Source organism: Elaeis guineensis, chromosome 7 (assembly GCF_000442705.2).
Source record: "Elaeis guineensis isolate ETL-2024a chromosome 7, EG11, whole genome shotgun sequence".
In the NCBI taxonomy this organism is placed as follows: Eukaryota; Viridiplantae; Streptophyta; class Magnoliopsida; order Arecales; family Arecaceae; genus Elaeis; species Elaeis guineensis.
The window spans coordinates 43,390,325-43,412,627 of NC_025999.2; positions in this window are offsets into that span (position 1 = coordinate 43,390,325).

The window sequence follows — 22,303 nt, forward strand, 5'->3', positions numbered from 1 at the left end:
TCTTAGGGGGCGCATATGGGCGTTGCAGGGCCTTCCCCCCATCCGATCTAAAAGGATCGGGCCTTCGACTTTGCTCAAGTTAGGACGAGGTTCCCCTCCTGTCCCTAACAGGGCTGTGGGGGCACATACGGGCGTTGTAAGGCCTCTCCCCCCATCCGGTCTAAATGGAACCAGGCCTTCGACTTTGCTCAAGTTAGGACGAGGTTCTCCTCTTGTCCCTAACAGGGCTGTGGGGGCACATATGGACGTTGTAAGGCCTCTCCCCCCATCCGGTCAAAATGGAACCGGGCCTTCGACTTTGCTCAAGTTAGGGCGAGGTTCTCCTCCTGTCCCTAACAGGGCTGTGGGGGCACATATGGGCGTTGTAAGGCCTCTCCCCCCATCCGGTCTAAATGGAACCGGGCCTTCGACTTTGCTCAAGTTAGGGCGAGGTTCTCCTCCTGTCCCTAACAGGGCTGTGGGGGCACATACGGGCGTTGTAAGGCCTCTCCCTCCATCCGGTCTAAATGGAACCGGGCCTTCGACTTTGCGCAAGTTAGGGCGAGGTTCTCCTCCTGTCCCTAGCAGGGCTGTGGGGGCACATATGGGCATTGTAAGGCCTCTCCCCCCATCCGGTCTAAATGGAACCGGGCCTTCGACTTTGCTCAAGTTAGGGCGAGGTTCTCCTCCTGTCCCTAACAGGGCTGTGGGGGCACATACGGGCGTTGTAAGGCCTCTCCCCCCATCCGATCTAAATGGAACCGGGCCTTCGACTTTGCTCAAGTTAGGGCGAGGTTCTCCTCCTGTCCCTAACAGGGCTGTGGGGGCACATATGGGCATTGTAAGGCCTCTCCCCCCATCCGGTCTAAATGGAACCGGGCCTTCGACTTTATGAGGTTGCCCTTTTGTTTCTGATACAGTTTGTTTGAATTGTCCAAAGACATGTGGATATGCGGTTTTCGATTAAAATGAAGTCACTGGTAGTACATCCGTAAGTTTTCTGAGCTCCACGACCGTGGTAGGTCGGCTCCTCCGAGCTCCTTAAGATAATAAGTTCCGGGCCGGACTACTTTTTGACTTCATAAGGTCCCTCCCAGTTTGGGGTGAGTTTCCCCTGGTCCTGAGGTTGCGAGACAGCAGCTCGTCGAACCACTAGATCTCCTGCTTTAAAGGCTTTGTTCTTGACCCGGGCGTTGTAATATCGAGCAACTTTCTGTCTGTAGGCTGCCATTCAAACCTGAGCGATCTCCCGTCTTTCTTCCAGCAGGTCAGGTTGGCTCTAAGACTTTGCGAATTTTGGTGTTCGTCGAATGCCACGACTCGTGTCGATGGGAGTTTAAGCTCGATCGGGATGACGGCCTCCGTTCCGAAGGCTAAAGCAAAGGGGGTTTCCCTCGTAGGTAACCTCTGGGTAGTTCGATACGCCCATAGCACATGATAAAGCTCGTCCGCCCAAGTTCCTTTTGCTTTTTCAAGCCTTGTCTTAATCCCCTGCAAAAGGGTTCTGTTAGTCACCTCAGCTTCGCCATTCGCCTGAGGATGGGCTACTGACATGAAGTTGTGGGAGATGTTTAGATCTTCATAGAATTCGGCGAATCTGGCTCCCGTGAATTGCCGTCCATTGTCAGTGATTAGGGTTCTAGGCAAACAGAACCTGCAAACGATTGATTTTCAGACAAAATCTTATACTTTCGCTTCTGTGATTTTCGCTAGTGGTTCGGCTTCAACCCATTTGGTGAAGTAGTCGATCGCTACAAGGAGAAACTTCCTTTGTCCAGATGCCATGGGAAAGGGGCCAAGGATGTCCATCCTCCATTGTGCAAAGGCCATGGGGCACTCAAAGGTGTGAGCTCGGTGGCGGGCTGTCTTTGGATGTTGGCGTATCTCTGGCATCGATCATACTTTTTGACATATTCGATCGAATCATGATGCATCGTTGGCCAGTAGTATCCTTGGTGGAGTAGCTTGTGGGATAAAGACCTGGCTCCCAAATGGTTTCCGCAAACTCCCTCGTGTACTTCCCATAAGGCGTAATCAGCTTTCGAGGGCCGGAGGTATTTTAAGAGGGGCAAGGAGTATGATCTCTTATATAGTTTACCCTCATAAAGGAGGTATCTCGAGGTTTGATTTTGGAGTTTCCGAGCTTCTTTCGCATCCTGTGGGAGGACACCATCTCTGAGATAGATTATCAGCGGGTCAACCCAGCTGGGCTCGTGGTCGATCTCCATTACGGGCTGTGATTCTTCTGTACTCGGGTGTTTTAGAACTTCAAAGAGGATGCCTTTGGACAATTCGGTCGGAGCTGATGTCGCCAGTTTGGAGAGAAGATCGGCTCTGGTATTCTCCAGCCTTGGAACCTGTTTAATGCTGAAGTTGCTGAAGGTGGGGGTGAGCTCCTTTACCTTCTCAAGGTATCTGATCATACTGTCCTCCCGCGCTTCGAAACTCCCACTGACTTGTCCCACCACTAGTTGGGAGTCGCTGTGTACCCAGAGTTGACCTATTCCCAGCTCTTTGGCGATCCTTAATCCTGCGATCAGAGCTTCATATTCCACTCCATTGTTTGTTGCGAAAAACTCGAAACGCAGAGCATACTCTGCGATGACTCCCTCCGGGCTGACCAAGATCAGGCCTGCACCCGTGCCTGCCATGTTGGAAGATCCATCCACATAGAGGGTCCAAAAGCAATCGGAGGGATTGGCCTCTTCGTTGGGGGAGTTCGGGTGAGACTTCAGGTCGTCAACTTCGCCTTGCTCAGGCTCGGCCTCCTCTGAGATGGTGCACTCTACTACGAAATCTGCCAATATTTGGGCCTTTATTGCTGGTCTAGGTCTGTAGTTGATGTCGAATTCTGTGAGCTCAATCATCCATTTTGCCATTCTTCCGGAGGTGTCAGCCCGGTGCAAAACTGCCTTGATTGGTTGATCAGTGAGTAGCGTCACGGTGTGCCCTTGAAAATAGGGTCGGAGCCTCCGAGCTGCAATCAACAAGGTATAGGTCAGTTTTTCTAATTTGGTGTACCTGGTCTCGGCGTCCCTCAATGCGCGGCTAATGTAGTAGACTGGTCGCTGGACTTTTATTTCTTCTTTGACAAGGACGGCTGCGAGGGCTGTGGGAGAGATCGCCAGGTACAAAAATAATTTCTCCCCAGGTTCAGGCTTTGCCAGCAGCGGAGGTGAGCTAAGGTAGCTTTTTAATTCTTCAAATGCCTGTTGGCATTCAGAGGTCCAACAGAAGTTCTTCGGCTGCTTGAAGGTTTGAAAGAAGGGCAAGCATCATTCGACCGACCTCGCGACAAAGCGATTAAGAGCTGCTATCCTCCCTGTGAGGCACTGAACCTCCTTGATCGACTTTGGGGCGGTCATCTCTTGGATGGCGCAAATTTTCTCTGGATTGGCCTCAATCCCGCGCCCTGATACCATGAAGCCCAGGAACTTTCCTGAGGTTACCCCAAAAGCGCATTTAGTTGGGTTCAGCTTCATTCTATACTTTCGAAGAGCATCAAAGGTTTCCTCGAGGTCGACGACATGATTTCTGAAAGACCTATTTTTACAAGCATATCGTCCACGTAGACCTCCATGTTTCGGCCGATCTGCTCTTTGAAGATTTTGTTCACCAGCCGTTGGTAGGTTGCGCCCGCATTCTTGAGGCCGAATGGCATGACCCTGTAGCAGTAAAGGTCGCGATTAGTGATGAAAGCTGTCTTTTCTTCATTTTTCGATGCCATTCTAATTTGATTATAGCCGGAGAATGCGTCCATAAAAGTGAGGAGCTCATGGCCTGAAGTAGCGTCCACCAGTTGGTCGATTCTGAGAAGGGGATAGCTGTCCTTTGGACAAGCTTTATTCAGCTTTTTGAAGTCTATACACATCCTCCACTTGCCGTTTGCTTTCTTGACCAAAACAACATTGAAATCCAATCAGGATAGTTGACTTCCTTAATGAATCCGGCCTTAAGAAGCTTATCCACTTCCTCGGCTATCGCCTTCTGCCTCTCCGGGGCATGGCTCCGAATTTTTTCTTTTGTCGGTCGATGCTTTGGGTCGACAGCCAGATGATGCTCCATGACTTCCGTGTCAATCCCCGGCATGTCAGCTGGAACCCAAGCGAAAACGTCTGCATTTCTTTGTAGAAAATCAATAAGACGCGTCCGCACCTCCTCCCCCAGGTTGGAACCAATTAGCACCACATGATCCGCATTCCCATCATTCAAAGGGATTGGTACTAGATCTTCGATTGGGCCGCCCCTCTCTTCAGCGAGGTCATCGCGAGCATCCAATCCATCGACAGGACAGGGGTCCGATTGATCGCTTCTTTGCAAGGCGATGTTGTAGCAGTGCCTAGCTAGGGCTTGGTCTCCCCGAACCTCTCCAATCCCCTGGCTAGTGGGGAACTTCAGTTTCAAATGGTAGGTCGATACGACAGCTCGAAGAGCATTAAGGTCGGGTCGGCCAAGGATTGCATTGTAGGCGGATGACGCCTTTACCACCAAGAAATTCACCAGAGCCCTAGACTGCTTTGGATACTGACCCGCAGTCACAGTCAAAGCTATCATTCCCTCCATCGGAACGGCGTCACCGGTAAACCCTATCAAGGGGAAGCAAATCGATCTCAGGTGACCGCCAAGAGTGGATATTCTTGAAAAGGCGTCGTAGAATAAGATGTCGGCCGAACTTTCGTTGTCGACGAGAATGCGACGGACGTCGTAGTTTGCTATATTCAAGGAAACCATGACCGCATCGTTATGAGGGAATTGAACTCCATGGGTGTCTTCTTCGGTAAAGGTTATGGGTTCTTCAACTTTTTGCCGCTTGGGGGATGCAGCTGGTATGTTGGTTGTCCCCCACCGGGATTCTCCCGAGATGGCATTGACGAAATCCGGTAGAGGCCGGTCATCTGGCCACTCCTCATCAGCGACCATAGCCGGAGATAATTGTGCAAAGGCCTCGCAAGAAGGCATCAGATGAAGGAAGGAGGAGTGGGTGCCGGAGAAGATGGCCGGAAGTGGATCCGTTGAGCGCTCCTTTAAGAACAAGGGTATTGCGAAGACGCCACCCCTTCCTCTAGCGCCAATCCTGTTGGTGCAAAAATCTGCTTGCGCTGGAGAAGCTGGAGTCGGGGAAGTCGCGGTCGCCGCCGGGACCTGCAAGGGAAGTCTAAACCGGAGGTGGGGTTGCTCCGGCAAGATCCTCCGACGCTCAAGTCAGTTCTCTGCCTCAACAAGAATGGAGCGCTCGAATGGAGAATTTAGCAGAGTTTTGAGATAAAGAATGAGCTTAGAGAATAACGTATCTGGGTCTCCTTTTTATAGACAGAGGAGGTAACGGATTGATGGCGATGTTTGTAACCGTCTGGTAGTGGGCCGCCCATAGTCAGGGGGAATTTATTGCGAAGGGTAGTGGAGCGGAATCGTGGCTATCGCCGGGGCATGCCACGTGGAGTCTGCCGCGTGAAGTGGGGCGACGTTTGTTGTCGTGACTTGCCAGTGGATGGGAGAATCGTGCGGTATCCATTGCAGAAGGTGGAGCAGGATCGCGGCCATTTATCGTGGCCTGTCAGGTAGTAATGGAGTCGCGAGGGATCCGTCGTAGGGAGTGGAGCAGTGCTGCGATCATTACTGCGGCCTGTCAGGGAGTGGTGGAGCTGCGCGGAATATGCCGCAGGAAGTGTAGCAGAATCGTAGCTGTGATTGTGGCCTGGGAGTGCAGATCTGTCAGCTGAAGTTCGGCTGTGGTCGGAGTCTGACCCCACGTAGGGGTCCGGGCGGAGTCCTCCTTGTGGTTGGGGTAGTGGGTGGAGCCCGGCTCCCGTGGGAGTCCGGGTGGAATCCCCTGCAATCAAAATCAGATGCAAAGTCCGGCTCCCGTAGGAGTCCGGACAAGGCTTACCGGCAGCTGACGTTGAGGACGGAGACCGGCTCCCATAGGAGTCCGAGCGGAGTCCACTTGCGGTTGAAGTTGTTGGCGGAGTTCGACTCCCGTAGGAGTCCAGCGGAGTTGTCCTGTAGTCAATGTCGATGACGGAGCCCAGCTCCCGTAGGGGTCTGGGCGGAGTCTTCCTGCAATTAAAGTTAGAGGCGAAGATCGGCTCCCGTAGGAGTCCGGACAGTTTACCAGCAGTTGATGTTGAGGATGGAGCCCGACTCCCGTAGGAGTCCGGGAGGAGTCAACTTGAGGTCGGAGTTGTCGTCGGAGTCCGACTCCCATAGGAGTCCGGACGAAGTCTGTCTGCAGCCGTTGGAGTCGAGGATGAAGCCCGGCTCCCGTAGGAGTCCGGGCGGAGTCTTCCTGCAATCAAAGTTAAAGGCGAAGTCCGGCTCCCGTAGGAGTTCGGACGGGGCTTACCAGCAGTTGATGTTGAGGACGGAGCCCGGCTCCCGTAGGAGTCCGGGAGGAGTCAACTTGAGGTTGGAGTTGTCGTCGGAGTCCGGCTCCCGTAGGAGTCCGGACGAAGTCTGTCTGCAGCCGTTGGAGTCGAGGACGAAGTCCGGCTCCCGTAGGAGTCCGGGTGGAGTCTTCCTGCAATCAAAGTTAAAGGCGAAGTCCGGCTCCCGTAGGAGTCCGGACGGGGCTTACCAGCAGTTGATGTTGAGGATGGAGCCCGGCTCCCGTAGGAGTCTGGGAGGAGTCAACTTGAGGTCGGAGTTGTCGTCGGAGTCCGACTCCCGTAGGAGTCCGGATGAAGTCTGTCTGCAGCCATTGGAGTCGAGGACGAAGCCCGGCTCCCGTAGGAGTTCGGGCGGAGTCTTCCTGAATCAAAGTTAAAGGCGAAGTCCGGCTCCCGTAGGAGTCCAGACGGGCTTACCAGCAGTTGATGTTGAGGATGGAGCCCGGCTCCTGTAGGAGTCCGGGCAGAGTCAACTTGAGGTCGGAGTTGTCGTCGGAGTCCGGCTCCCGTAGGAGTCCGGACGAAGTTTGTCTGCAGCCGTTGGAGTCGAGGATGAAGCCCGGCTCCCGTAGGAGTCCGGGCAGAGTCTTCCTGCAATCAAAGTTAAAGGCGAAGTCCGGCTCCCGTAGGAGTCCGGACGGGGCTTACCAGCAGTTGATGTTGAGGACGGAGCCCGGCTCCCATAGGAGTCCGGGCGGAGTCAACTTGAGTCGGAGTTGTCGGTGGAGTCCGGCTCCCGTAGGAGTCCGGACGAAGTCTGTCTGCAGCCATTGGAGTCGAGGACGAAGCCCAGATCCCGTAGGAGTCCGGGTGGAGTCTTCCTTTGAGGTCGGCATCGTGGGCGGAATCGTTGATTCTGTTGAGGACTTCGACTGTGGGTATTTTATACCCAACAGAGCCTAATCCAATTAAAAATTTAAATATCTCATCAAATTCCAAACCTAATTAGGAATTAGTCGAGTCCAAATCTTGATCAAATTAGGATCAATTTTTCTTTGTAATCAGGTTTGATCATATCAATCCCAATCTGAGTCAAACTGAATCTAATTTAATTAGACATGTTCTAAAGCTCTTTACTCAATAAAATTAAGTCAATTAGTAATATAATTACTAATTAATTCTTCATAAATGGTAGAGTCTCAGTTTCAGTCCCAGTGGGACTCTCCCACAGAGTCCTAGTCCAAGTAGGACTCTTCACCAGAGTCATAATCCAATTGGACTCTTCAGCCATCAGATCTGAGTAAATCTTTTAATGCTTGTGATCCTATAGGTTCGAACCTAAGTTGGTAGCATAAAAATAACTTTCTATACCAATCGATGTAATCATCTAGCAATGATGATCCGACGACCGGATGGGTCGAAGTGTTGCAAAGCAACCTTCTAGAACCTACTGACGTATGGTTACTGTATAATTTATCCCTTTGACCCAAATGCTCAAGGTGACTTAGATTTAACTGTAAATCCAAATTAAGTCGATCACATTATATTTCAACCTTTCAAATCCATCTTATAGATTATCTTGGTCAAGGTTTTGCTAAATTGAAATACACTGATGCATATCTCCTACAAATTCAGAGGGGTCAATTTTATCTTGACTCATAAATACTTGACTGCACCTAGTATCCTTCCATCATTAAGTTAGAAACTCAGATAGTCTAGTACTAAAGTACAGTGAGTTGCTTACAAATCACCATGGTGGTCTCAGATCGGAGGGATATTTACACCCATACCCTTCACAAGCTACTTTTGACAGCAGAGTGCTCGATACATGATCACGTTCGATATGCATGTACTCCTACATTTTATCTGCATACCGTAATAGTATCTCCACACTCCTCGATTAAGAAGACAACCAACTCATATGACACACAACGACCTACACTTGATATCGCTAGTAATAACGTATCATTTGGTCACAAACAATTTTAAGGACTTAGCAACAAATCTTCCTTTATCGATTAATATATGTAGTCCTAGAGACTTCATTACAACACAGGAGTTCAAAGATGGTCAATTTGTAATGAAAATATCAAATTACTTTTGTTAATAAAAATTCATACACAGTTTACAAGATGAGCACAATCGTCTAACGATTGGCTTTGGAATATATTTTTCAACAACTCCACTTGGACTAAAGCCAATCAGTATAGTATCGTATATCCATCTTCGATTTGTGGTCATCAAACTCCTTGATTCTGAGAGCTTTAGTAAATGGATCCGTCAGATTCTTCCTTCTATCGATCTTCTGAAGGTCAATGTCACCTCGATCCATGATCTTTTGGATAAGGTGATAACGACGTAGAATATATTTGATGCACTAATGAGATCTCAGCTCCTTGACTTGAGCAATGGCTCTAGTATTGTCATAGTATAACAAGACAGGGCCATCAACAGAGGGTGCCACTTCGAGCTCGTCGATGAACTTTTACAACCATACAGCTTCCTTCACAGCATCGAATGCTGCGATATACTCTACTTCACAAACAGAGTCTGCCACAGTATTCTGCTTGAAACTTTTCCAACAGATTGCTCCATCATTTAGGGTAAAAATATAATTCGACACACTCTTACTATCATCATGGTCTGACTAAAATTGAAGTCAGTGAACCCTACAAGTTTCAAGTCAGTTTCACCATACACAAGCCACTGATCTTTAGTATTTCTTAAATACTTAAGAATGGTCTTTATGATCTTTCAATGATTTTCTCCTGAATCAGACTGGTTTCTACTCACTACCTCTATTAAGTATGCCATGTCTGATCTCGTACATATCATGACGTATATAATAGAATTTACTATCGAAGCATATGAAACTCTACTTATACACTCTCTCTCTTGAGGAGTTGTCGGATAATGTCCTTTTGAAAAAAAAGTTTTTTGACCTATCAGAAGATAGCCTTTCTTGAAATTCTCCATGCTGAACCATTTCAGCATAGTATCTATGTACGTAGATTGGGAGAGCCCAAGCAGCCTTTAGATCTATCCCTATAGATCTTCATCTCTAGGATGTAGGTTGCTTCTCCTAGATTTTATGAAAAATTATGACGACAGTCACACTTTTATTTCCTGTAATGCAGGGACATCATTTTTGATTAAGAGAATGTCATCCTCATACAACACAGAAAATACAATTATCGAACCATTTCTCACTTATATATGCAGAGTTCCTCTCCATTCCTAATGAAGCCATACATTCTGATCACCTTATCAAAATGTATGTTCAACTTCGAGATGCTTACTTCAATCCATAATGGATCTCTAAAGCTTGCACACCTTGGACTCATCTGTGGATATGAACCCTTTAGGTTGTATTATATATATCTCTTCGTTCAGCTCTCCATTTAGGAAAGCTATTTTCATATCCATTTGTCAGACTTCATAGTCCAGATATGCTGCTATCGCAAGCATGATCCGAATGGATTTGAGTATTATCATAAAAAAAAATATCTCATCATAGTCAACACCATAATGCTGACGATGACCCTTAGCAACCAAACGGCTTTATAGGTCTCCACCTTTCTGTCTGCTCCCCTCTTCCTCTTGAAGACCCACTTACACCCTATGGGCTTTACCTCTTCAGGTGGGTCAACTAATATTCATATATTGTTGACCTTTATAGACTCTATTTCAGATCTTATATTTCAAGCTATTTATCAGAGTCGGATCTCTGCATTGCATCCATATAGGTGATCGGATCCTCATTGTTCTCATCAAGTTCGACAGGATCTCCATCCTAGATCAAAAAATCTAAGTATCTGTCTGACTAACATGGTACTCTACTGGATTGCCTTAAGGATGTTTGTTCATTAGGCTCCAAGTTTGATCTCATCAAATCTGATTCAGATTCAATCATTGGTGTCGGTTCTTCTACCTGTCGAACTTGATCAAGCTCGATTTTAGAGGCACTTATTCCTTCACTAAAAAATTTTTTCTAAAAAATATGCCTTACTGCTGACAAACACCTTTTGTTCAACAGGCAGGTAAAAATAATATCCCTTCATTTTCTTGGGGTACCCTACGAAATTACACTTATCAGACTTAGGACTGAGCTTGTCAGTTTGTAATCGTTTAACATAAGCTAGACATCCCAGATCCTAAAGTAAGAGAGGTTCGGCTTGCATCCTGACCATATATCATATGGTGTCTTATAACTGTCTTGCTTAGAATATTATTGAGTATAAGACAGGCTATTTCAAGTGCATATCTTCAAAAAGAGATCGACAGAATTGCAAACTCCATCATGGACTGAACCATATCCAACAAGGTTGATTTCTCCTTTCTGAGACGCATTATGTTGTGGTGTCCCTGGAGGGTCCATTGAGAGAGAATCCTATTCTCTCCTAGATATATCAGAAATTCACTGGAAAGGTATTCACCTTCTCAATCAAATGAAGAATTTTAATACTTTTTTCAGTTTGTTTCTCTACTTCATTACGAAACCGTTTGAATATTTCAAATGATTGGACTTGTGTTTCATCAAGTAGACGTACCTATACCTAGATAGGTCATCTATGAACATGATAAAATAGTATACCCTCCTCTGGCACATGTGCTCATGGATCCACATACATCAGTATGTATCAGACCCAGCACATCACTGGCTCGTTCACCTTTTTAGTAAAAGGTGACTTGATCATCTTTCCAAGCAAACAAGACTCACAGGTAGGTAATGATTCATAATCATGTTTATCAAGAATTTCTTCTTGAGCCAACCTATTTATCCTGTTCTTATTGATATGACCTAGCCTACAATGCCAAAGGTAGGCATCTATGACATCATCTATTCTAGGATGTTTATTTGAAATGTACATTATATTAGGCCTAGATACAATATAGATATCATTGTTCAATGTCCATATAAAATTGTAACACCATTCAAAATGATATCACAAAATTTTTCTTTATTGATATTTCATAATTTGAATTAGCCAAAAGGCCTACAGAAATAATATTTAAAAGAAAACTAGGACAGTAATGACATTCATTAAGAACAATATACTGAGACTCGAATGCAAGCTTGATAATTCCTAAAGCTAGAACTGAAACTGATCTTTCATCTCCAATATTCAGAAATCTCTCACCTTCTCCAAATTTCTAGTGACCTGAAGACCCTGCAATGAATTACAAATATGAATAGGGATTTCAGTATCCAATACTCAGGTCATTATATCTATAAGAGAGAAGTTATAAGATGTTATCACATAAGTACCTTATCCAGCAACTGATTGCTTCTTCTTTTTGGCTGTTCGGATCAAGAGAAGTGATATACTGAGGATAATTCTCTTCCAGTGATCCTGCTTCTTGCAAAAGAAGCACTCTGTCTGACTTTGATCAGCCTTGAACTTAGGTTTCTGGACTGACTCCCAACATCAGGCACCTTCTTATTCTTCTTCTTTTTTCTTTCTTAAAGGGATGATGACTATCCGAAGAATATCCTTCCACTAGATTCACTGTCTCCTTGTGGAGCTGGTAATCTTTCTCAAAATCTCTAGTAACCCCAATAGACCGTGGTAGTTGACTATAGGCTTCGTCATTCTGAAATGACTGAGGAACGAAAGTAGGACTTGAAAGAGAGTTCAGGATCGCATCTTTCTCCAGCTGTTCATGCAAAGGAAGCGAGTTTGTTCAATTTTTCAATCTGCTGATCATGTACAATACATGATCGATAACAGATGCACCCTCCTCATCAGGCATTGAAAATGGTGCAACTAGTCTTGTGCCGCTCAATTGTCAGGAGTACCAAAGAATCCCTCAACACTTAAAGCATTTTCTCTGGCTGAGCTTCTTCAAACTTTCGACTGAACTCATCGTTCATAGAGGCCCGCATGATGCAATGAACCATGGTGCAGTCATTGAGCCACTTCAAATAAGTATCTTAAATCGCTCTTCGGGCATTAGGAGCAGGCTCCTCAGGTGTGGATCCGTTATCACATAAAGGATCCACTCGTGCTCCAGGACAATCTTTAATTTTTGATACAATTATGAAATTCGATCTGGTAAGCTTTCACTATCCAATAGTGATCAAGTGACAAGTTTGAGCCATATCTGCACAACAAAGAAAGAACAAAGCCTAATTAGTATATAATTTATTAATCCTAAAGACTTAGACTTTAGTCTAAAGTCCTCTTACTATTTTATACGAATTGGTAGCCTCTATCTCAAATTGAGGAATTACCTTAATTCTTTAGTGGTACTAGAATCCACATAGACTACATATAGGCTCGAGGATGGCTCGATCAACCCATATGCACTATGGATAGGTTCTCAACCAATTATTTCTTAAACAATTTTAGTATTTAATTTAGCCTAGATTTCATTTCAGTAGGTGATGGGCCTCTATGAAAGTTTCGTTAGGTCAAACCATTAACATGAACTACTCAGTGATTCTACCTAATGAGTGATCAGGTCCGAGGATGGCTCGATCAACCCAACCATCATAGATAGTTCATCAGAGTCATCATATGATGAATGATAATTCTATTATTAGAGAAATATAGACGATGATGCCTGCAATATCAATCAGAAATAATGGACCATTATCACTCACCTTAATGGAAGGCTATGATCTAGTTATCACCATAACTAGCTCATTTTAAGACCTAATAATTTAGAGAATTTAATCGATTTAGAGAAGAGAGAAAAGAGAAAAGATCAATCAGTAGACCATAATCCTCCCACTGACTTCACCAAGTCACTGAATCGGTTAGGTCATGCTGATTGAACTGGCACCTAGATCAATCACACTGATCAACCTTAATGGCATGGCTAACTCAATCACTTAGCGATCTAATCAAAATCTAGTTCATCAAATTGGCAATAAGTAGATCGATGGGAGGGTCTGCTAAGCTTGCCTTAGACACCATCGAAATGGCAGATAAGCCACTCCAATTAAAAATCATCGATCGAAATATCAAACTTACCTTAGAACCAATTGGTTAACTAGTTTCGATTTGACCAACCTAATATTCGGGTTCAACCACTGAGCCACAATAAGTCATTTGTCTAATCAAAGATATGGACTTGACCATCTACAACTATTGTACTAGAGAAATCCTGATTAATCTAATTCAATATTTGGTTAGACTTAATCAATTTCTCTACATGATCAATCAATTCTTTGATTCTAACCTTAGGTCTAATCCAATTAAAGAGAAGGACCTGATTTGAACTAACCATGCCCCATGTTTTATGCAATGTCATTAGATCTAAATCATAATTCTAGATCCAATCAGCTTAATACTTAATTCTCAATTAAGTTTTGCATCAACATGTTAAGGTTTCGAAAATAATTTTTCATGTAAACTTTTTACATCAAGTCATAAAATTTTTTGATCAAATCTAAATTTTTATGATTTTAGATCAAATAATTTTGATAAATAAGATTAGATGTAACTAACTATCTTCGCAACTTGCATCACATACAACAACACCTAGGGTTTCAAGATCTAAGATTTTGCAAGAAAGTAAGTTTTTCTTTTACTTTCTTCTTCATGGACCTCACAGTGGCACCCCTACACATCATGAAGAGCACCCCATTAAATGGAGGAGAGGGTCATAAAATCTACTTGCTCCTATGATCGGACGGTCTGGTGATTATCCAATCCGAGTACTTTGCTATTAGAACATCTAATCTAAATAAATAATAATTAGATCTGAAAATAAACTAATTTAGATCTAATCTAAATCATAAATAATCAATCTAATAATAAAAAATTAGATCTAAAGTCATATTAATTCATATCAAAATAACCTGCTCTGATACCAGTTGAAGAAAATTTGCGTAGTGCAATACATGCAATTAAAAAATTTTATGCAGAAAAATAATAGATTAACAATTTAATTCTAATTATATGTATAAGATATAATCTTAGACTACCATATAGAATCTTTGATATAAAAAATATATGCATTAGATCTAAAAATAAAAATCAATCGATCTCATCGATGCTAAAATTCTAGATCTAACTATTAGATCTACCATAGGAATCAAAATAAGTTAGAGATATTACCAAATAAATTTTGATCTTGATCTCCTCTGATCCAATGGTTAGAGAGGTGTTCCTCAATCACTCACAGCCACACAAAGTCATCTGACCTCTATAAGAAAATCCACACGAAGACTGGCACAGATCAGGGGCTCGGAGATGCTAGTCTACGAATAACTTCGATAGTTGATCTCTTTCTTCTTCTACAAGCACCTTGGACACTCCAAAGTGATAGAAATCTGGAGAAGGAAGAAGGAGGAGGAGAAGAGGCTCTGAAAATAAAAAATCTATAAGAGAATTGATCATGGGACGTCCAAGAGAGGGGTCCCCTTTTTATAGACTAGGAATTAGGACTTTCCAAAAAGGATGCCATGAATCAATGCCAAAACTCCTTTTTGGCATCCCTAAAAATTTTAAAAAAATTATTAGATGTGGAGAAGAAATTATATGCCAAATAATTCTTAAAAAAAAATAAAAAAAAATAATGTGACTCCAATAATATACCATATACAAAAATTCTTTTTCTAGTCTGCATCTTATCTCTAATTCGGATCGCATTCGAATTAGGCAAGAATAATTTATGACTCATCAGCTATAATCGACCATCCTTATTAGATTCTATCTCATGACACCAAAAATCATAATCCAAATCCAATTAGGTGTGAAGAAATTGGCATGGATCCAGATATGGTGCAAAAGATAAGGATAGAGTCCTAGTCTGACTTGGACTCTTCATTTCTAATTCAATTCTAATCCAAATCAAATTGGATTGTAATCACTGATAGAAATAAATCTAATTAATTAAAAATATAAATATCTTATCAAATTTTAATCTCAATTAGGAATTAGCCAAGTCCAAATCTTGATCGAATCAGGATCAAATTTCTCTTATAATCGGTTTGATCATATCAATCCCAATCTGAGTCGAACTGAATCTAATTCAATTAGACTTGTTGAAAGCTCTTTACTCAATAAATTGAGTCAATTAGTAATCTAATTATTAATTAATTCTCTATAAATGTAGAGTCTCAGTTAATTCTTCACAGAGTCTTAGTCCAAGTAGGACTCTTCACCAGAGTCGCAATCCAATTAGACTCTTTAGCCATCAGATCTGACCAAATCTTCGAATGCATGTGATCCAATAGATTCAAACCTAAGCTGGTAGCATAGAAATAACTTTCTATACCAATCAATGTAATCATCTAGCAATGATGATCGACGATCGGATGGGTTGAAGTGTTGCAAAGCAACCTTCTAGAACCTACTGGTGCATAGTTACCGTATAATTCATCCCTTTGACCCAAATGCTCAAGGTGACCTAGGATTTAACTGTCAATCCTAATTAAGTCGATCATATTATATTTCAACCTTTCAAAACTATCTCATAGATTATCCTAGCCAAGATTTTGTAAATTAAAATATACTGATGCATATCTCCTACAATTCAGAGGGATCAATTCCATCTTGACTCACACACCAACTTGATAAGTACTTGACTGCACCTAGTATCCTTCCGTCACTAAGTTAGAAACTCAAAAAGTTCGGTACTAAAGTACAGTGTGTTGCTTACAAGTCACCGTGGTGGTCTCAGATCGAAGGGATACTTACACCCATACCTTTCACAAGCTACTCTTGACAGCAGAGTGCTCGACACATGGTCATGTTCGATGTGAATGTACTCCTACATTCCATCTGCATGCCATAATAGTATCTCCATACTCTTTGATTAAGAGGACAACCAACTCATATGGTACACAACAACCTACACTTGATTTCGCTATCGTCCTAGTAATAGCGTATCATTTGGTTGCGAACAATTTTAAGGACTTAACGACAAATCCTCCTTTATCGATTAATTATATAGTTCTAAAGATTTCATTACAATACAAGAGTTTAAAGATGGTCAATTTATAATAAAAATATCAAATAATTTTTATTAATAAAAATTTATGTACAGTTTACAAGATGAGCACAATCATCTAACGATTGACTTTGGAACATATTTTTCAACACTCAGAACATAACAAGAGTCTTAAGAGCATAACCCTAAAAGGAGACTGGTAGACTTGTAAACTCCATCATGGATCGAACTATGTCTAACAAAATTGATTTCAATAAAAAAGAATCTTATTCTCTTCTAGATATGTCAAAAATTTATCAGAAGGGCATTCTCCTCCTTGATCTGATCGAAAAGTTTCAATGCTCTTTCTAGCTTGTTTCTCTACCTTATAATGAAATTATTTGAATATTTTAAATAATCTAAATTTATGACAAACATATTCGTAAATTTAATACATCAGTATGTATCAGATTCAGAACATCTTTGGCTTGTTTGTCTTTTTTCAGTAAAAAGTGACTTGGTCATCTTACTAAGGAGATAAGATTGACAGGTTGACAATGATTCATAATTATTGACTTCGAAAATTATCTTGTTGATCCTATTCTTACTTAATGATCAAGCTTAAACTGCCAAAGGTAGGCTTCTAGGACATAATCTGCTTTAGAAGTTTGATTGTTGTGTACTATACACTAACAGGCGGTGATTATTTGTAAATACCATTTCTTAATTATTCACATAATTTTGACATCATTCATAATGATATCATAAAAATTATTAGATAATAGTGACAATCAATAAAATAATATTGTTAGAATTAAAAATAGGCTCGACGATTCCTAAAACCAGGATTGGAACATGACTTTCATTTTCAATATTTAGAAACCTCTTGCTGTTTTCAATCTTTCTACTAACCCGAAGTCATTGCAATAATTTGCATGGACTTCTGATATCCAATATCTAGGTAGTAGTGCCATAGATAGAGAAATCACAAAGTGTTATCATATAAGTACCTTATCCAGCAATTTTTTGCTGATTTCTCTTTCTTAGCCTGTCCAGGATTGGAACATAACTTTCATCTTCAATATTTAGAAACCTCTTGCTGTTTTCAATCTTTCTACTAACCCGAAGTTGTTGTAATAATTTGCATGGACTTCTGATATCCAATATCCAGGTAGTAGTTCCATAGATAGAGAAATCACAAAGTGTTATCATATAAGTACCTTATCCAGATCAAAAAACTCTGGTAGATTAGGTTAACCTTAGATTTTTCTGTCAGTTCGGGCTCAGCAGCCCAAGCATGACTCTCTTATACCTTTTTTTTCTTTCTTAAAGGATTGTTTCCCCACTGAAGACACATCTTGAGAGGTGTGAAAGAACTCCTTCAATATGTGAAGGATTTTTTCTCACAGAGTATCATTGAATTTACAACTAAATCATGTTCTTCACTGCTCTCAATAACACTACATGGTAATTTGATCATTTGGCCACTTCTGATAAGTGCCTTTGATCGCATCATGTGTGTTGGATGTGAAAACTGTAGGAACCAGATCTAGAGTTTCAGGGTTAGATCTTGAAACTTTTTCAAGATCATACAGCGGAAGACTAAAATAAATCAAAATTTATTTTCTAAGATCAGAAAATCTCTAGATCTAAGATCCTATTACATGATTATTACATAGCATTAAATCAAAAATTAAAAAATATATAAATATAGTATGAACTACATGTTGATCATATCAACATGTTTCTATGCTAGCTACATCTAATGTATGTATTAAATAATAGATCAGATCTATTACCTTGCAAGTTAGACGCTCTAACCTCGCTGATCCGGGCTTAAGGATGATATTGCAAGCTGCACACGCGTCCGGCCTCTAGGAGTCGTCCACACGAGCCCACGAATCTCGATCAGAAGTCCTGCTTCAGGAAATCAGCACAGTATGCTAGTACTGCGCTGATCCTTCTTTGATGGTTGATCAGGTGCCTCCTTCTTCTTGATTTAGACTCTTCCAAAGATGGAAAGTAGAAGGAGGAGTTTCAGATCTGAGACGCTCTCAGGAAACTCAAGATGGAAGGAGGAAAGATATGAAAATAGAAACCCTAGAAGAAGACCCTCTTCTTCTTCACGTTTTTCTCTCTAGACACCCAAACTTGCGTCTTTTATATCTCTACGACCCAAAGGTATTTCTCTCTGATTTTTGGATGACAGAAAGGCCTCTCAAAAATATCTCCTATTAAAATTTCATGAAGAAACTCGTCTTATATAGAGAGATATGATAGAGTCCTTGTCTAGGTCAAACACCTAGTCAAGGCTTATCCAAACATGGCAAGTAAAGGGACGCCCAACTCTTGAGCACCTCCTTCATATTTTCGTGGATGGATCAACAGAAAAGGGTGTACAATGTAAACCCTAAAAGCCACAAAAATTCCAAAAAAAATTTGGATAAATTCGGTGCAAAATTGAAAGAGTTTTGGATTTCTAAAACTCTATCTCATAGAATTCGAAATCCAAACTTATTCCTTTTAGATTTGATCCAAATCACCTTCCATGTAAGAAAGAAGAGAGGAGACCTTTTGTGAACGTGGGAGAGATCTGGGAGAGGGCTTTTGTCACACAAAATAAGTGGAGATTGGCGTTGAATAAGAGAGAGGGCGTGGAGAAGGTTTTTGTGGTGCAAGGTGGAATCCTAGTCCTACTAGGATTCTGTCTCATAACTTGTTTTAATTTGGTTTCCCAAACCAAATCAAATCAAAATTAGATCAACCAAATTAAAATAGGTCTTAACCTAATTAAGAACCTAATTTAATCAGATTAAATTAGATTTAAATCTGATTTAATTTTCTAATCAAATTAGAAATTAGATTGACCCAAGTCCTAGTTGAACTAGGACTAGTCTTTCCTTGCACTTGGCTTATCCAATAAACCAATTGGACTTGATCCAATCAAGCCCACATCAAATCTAATTAAATCATATTTAATTAGACTTAATCTCATCCCATTGGCTTAATCAAATTAAGCTAATTAGCAATCGAATTGCTAATCGATCCTCCTGCAACACTTGCACTGGGTTAAATGTCAATCGTATTGATTATTTAACCCTATAATGATTCTTAATCGTTGATCAACCATCCGATCGGATCTTGAACTCTAATGTGTGTGACCTCATAGGTCCGAACCTAAGCCGGTAGCATAGAAACAAATTTCTATACCAATCGAAGTGACCATCTAGCAATGGTACCCGACGTCCGGATAGGTCGAATGTGTAGAACAACATCCTTAGAACCCATGCGGATATAGTTTTCATATAATTCATCCCCTTGACCAAAATGATCATAGGACACCCCAGAGCTCAACTGTCAACTCTGATCAGGTTGTCCACATTGTATTTCAAAATATCAAATCCATCTGATGGATTACCCTGGCCAAGGTTTTGCTAAATTGAAATACAGCGACTCATTCTTCTCCAACTCTTGGAGTGGTCAATCCCATCTCGATCACACTCTGACTTCGCAAGTACTTGACTGTGCCCAGAAGCCTTCCGTCCCTGAATTAGAAATTCAGTTAGTCCAGTACCAAAGCACAGTGAGTTGCTTGCAAGTCACTGAGGTGATCTCAAGTCTAAGGGACACTTATACCTATATCCCATCAGAGACATTCTCGACAGCAGAATACTCTGGAGTTGGTCACGTTCAATGACGATGTACCCTTACATCTCACCTGTATGCCATACCAGTGTCTCCACACTCCTTGGTTAAGAGGACAACCAACCCATATGGCCTACAGCGACCTATGCTCGATAGAAGCTGTCGTCCTTATTAACAGCCTATCATTTGGTCGTGAACAGTTTTAAGGACTAATCGATAAATCCTCTCTTTATCGAACTTAAATAGTCCTAAGGACTTCATCATAACAACGGAGTTCATTAGAAGATGAAAGCTTATGATGAAAATGCCAAATATATTTTATTTATTAACAAATCAATTACAATACTTGGTTGCTCAACCGTCAACAGCTTGACGATTGGCTTTTTGGGACACATTTCCCAACAACTCCCACTTGTCCTAAAGCCACTCGGCACAGTATCTAATACCCATCTTCGACTTGTGGTTGTCGAACTCCTTTATTGCCAGGGCTCTAGTGAAGGGGTCGGCTAGGTTCTCCTTTCAGTCGATCTTCTGAAGGTCGACGTCACCTCGATCCACGATCTCTCGGACCAGGTGGAAGTGGTGCAAGATGTGCTTCATCCGCTGATGTGCTTTGGTTCCTTCACCTGAGCTATGGTACCAGTGCTGTCACAGTAGAGCAGGACTGGACCATCAAGGAGGATGCTACTCCAAGCTCATTGATGAATTTCCTCAGCCACACAGCTTCCTTCGCGGCATCCGATGCTGCGATGTACTCCGCTTCACAAACAGAGTCCGCCACAGTATGCTGCTTGGAACTCTTCCAGCAGATGGCTCCACCATTCAGAGTAAAGATATAACCCGACACACTCCTGCTGTCATCATGGTCAGATTGGAAGCTGGAGTCTGTGAACCCCACAAGTTTCAGATCTGACTCGCCATAAACCAACCATTGGTCCTTAGTATTTCTCAAATACTTAAGGATGGCTTTAGCCACTTTTCAGTGGTTTTCTCCAGGATCAGATTGGTATCTACTCACTACTCCTAGTGAGTATGCCACATCTGGTCTTGTACATGTCATGGCGTACATGATAGATCCCACGGCTGAAGCATATGGGACTCTACTCATACGCTCTCTCTCTTCAGGAGTTGTCGGACAATCTTCTTAGAGAGAGAAATTCCTTGGCCTATCGGTAGATAGCCCTTCTTAGAATTCTCCATGCTGAACCTCTTCAGCACAGTGTCTATGTACATGGACTGGGATAACCCAAGCATCCTTTTAGATCTATCCTTATAGATCTTCATCCCTAGGATGTAGGATGCTTCACCCAAGTCCTTCATGGAGAACTGTGATGACAACCAAACTTTTAGTCCCTGTAGTGCGGGGATGTCATTCCCGATTAAGAGAATGTCATCTACGTACAAGACAAAGAATACCACAACTGGACCATTTGCCCATTTATAGATGCAGGGCTCTTCTCCATTCTTAATGAAGCCATACATTTTGATCACCTTATCAAAATGCATGTTCCAACTCCGAGAAGCTTGCTTCAATCCATAAATGGATCTCTGAAGCTTGCACACCTTAGACTCATCTGTGGATGTAAACCCCTCAGGTTGTATCATATACACCTCTTCGGTCAGCTCTCCATTCAGGAAGGCTGTCTTTACATCCATTTGCCAGATCTCATAATCCAGATGGGCAGCTATTGCAAGTATTATCCGAATGGATTTGAGCATTGCTACAGGAGAAAATATCTCGTCATAGTCAATACCATAACGTTGACGATACCCCTTGGCAACCAGACGGGCTTTATAGGTCTCCACCTTTCCGTCTGCGCCCCTCTTCCTTTTGAAGACCCATTTACACCCAATGGGTTTAACCCCTTTAGGTGGGTTAACCAATGTCCATACATCGTTGACCTTCATGGACTCCATTTCGGATTTTATGGCTTCAAGCCATTTCTCGGAATCAGGTCTCTGCATAGCATCCATATAGGTGATCGGATCCTCATTATTCTCATCAAGTTCGATGGGATCACCGTCCCGGACCAAGAAACCGTAGTATCTGTCCGGCTGACGCGGTACTCAACCAGATCGCCTTAATGGTGCAGGTATATTGGGCTCCGGATCTGATCTAATCATATCCGACTCAGGTTCAGCTATTGGTGTCGGTCCTTCTACCTGTTGAACTTCATCAAGTTCAACCTTAGAGGCAACGGTTCCTTCACCAAGGAACTCCTTTTCTAAAAAGATTGCCTTAAGGCTGACGAACACCTTTTGTTCATCAGCATGGTAGAAAAAATATCTTTTTGTCTCTTTGGGGTACCCTATGAATGAGCATTTGTCAGACCTAGGTCCAAGTTTGTCTGTGACTAATCGTTTGACATAGGCCGGGCACCCCCAGACCCTAAGGTGTGAAAGTGCTGGCTTACGTCCCGTCCATATCTCATATGGAGTCTTAATTACAGACTTACTTGGAATCCTAT